Source organism: Sinocyclocheilus anshuiensis, unplaced genomic scaffold (genome assembly GCF_001515605.1).
Source record: "Sinocyclocheilus anshuiensis isolate Anshui unplaced genomic scaffold, SAMN03320099.WGS_v1.1 scaffold2330, whole genome shotgun sequence".
Lineage (NCBI taxonomy): Eukaryota > Metazoa > Chordata > Actinopteri > Cypriniformes > Cyprinidae > Sinocyclocheilus > Sinocyclocheilus anshuiensis.
This window is the reverse complement of record NW_015558667.1, coordinates 37,246-38,379: the sequence shown is the minus strand read 5'-3', so window position 1 is coordinate 38,379 and position 1,134 is coordinate 37,246.

The following is a 1,134-nucleotide window of genomic DNA, read 5'->3' as shown; positions in this document are numbered from 1 at the left end:
CATTTATCTAGGTTTAACGTCTAAACATTGTTATATGCTTGAACTGTTTTATATCTACAGATTTTATTTTAGTCAAGTCGTGATGATTTGAGAAGGCTAAATTGATCAACATTTATCTAGGTTTAACGTTTAAACATTGTTATTTGAACTGTTTTATATCTATAGATTTTATTTTAGGCAAGTCGTGATGATTTGAGAAGGCTAAACTGATCAAACATGCTATGGTATATGAAACAGGCTATGATCAGCTCACTGTCTGCCGCTGGCCGCTTGGTCGTTACTTTAAAAAACAAAAACTTATTTAACGAACAAAAAAATGCTCCAAAGGTTTTCCTTAATTAACTTAATAAAAAATGAAACGAAATATAGCCTAATCACTTTGCCCTTGCGCTCATTGGCTGCAGCTGCCATTTCAACTCCCTGATTTTTTTCATGTCTTGCTTTTTGATTTATAATAAAAAAAATATTACAACGAATTTTAGTACTTTATCGCACTGAATATAGTGCAAGAAGTCACAAAGTCACTTGTCATTTAAAAAAATAAATAAATAAGGCCAGACAACAACCTATAATGCTGAATTATTTAAATACCTACATAGTTAAATACAAATTAAATAAGTATAAGAATTAAATAGTGCATTCAATATTTTGAAATGTTTAAATTTAATAATTTAACTACATCGTTTAAGTTTTATCCAACACAGACTTGTTGCTGCTGTAGTTTTGTTAGTCTGAATTTAGTCTCAATCACTTAATGCACAGCTCTATTTTGATGTCGGCTGGTCAGGTGATTCATTCCGTTGCCACTGTCAATCATAGCAATGACTCGCGGCATGATTTAACTGATTCACTCGCGTAAATTTTACACTCACATTTGTCATTCCTGAAATGGTATACAGTACATGGACGTTTGGTCCTCTTAGACAAACAAAACTTTTCTCCAAATTGTGAATGGATTATGTAGAGAAACCGAGCAAAGGGCGCTCCCTTAAGGCACAGTACAGTTAACCGGAAATGACTGAGCTGGCTTATCTAAAACCAGAAAGTAATCGTGCATATGGTCAATTAGGCGGGTTTTGTTGTGAAAACCTGGCAACCCTGGTCACGCTTATTGACAGTGTAAGATGATTTACG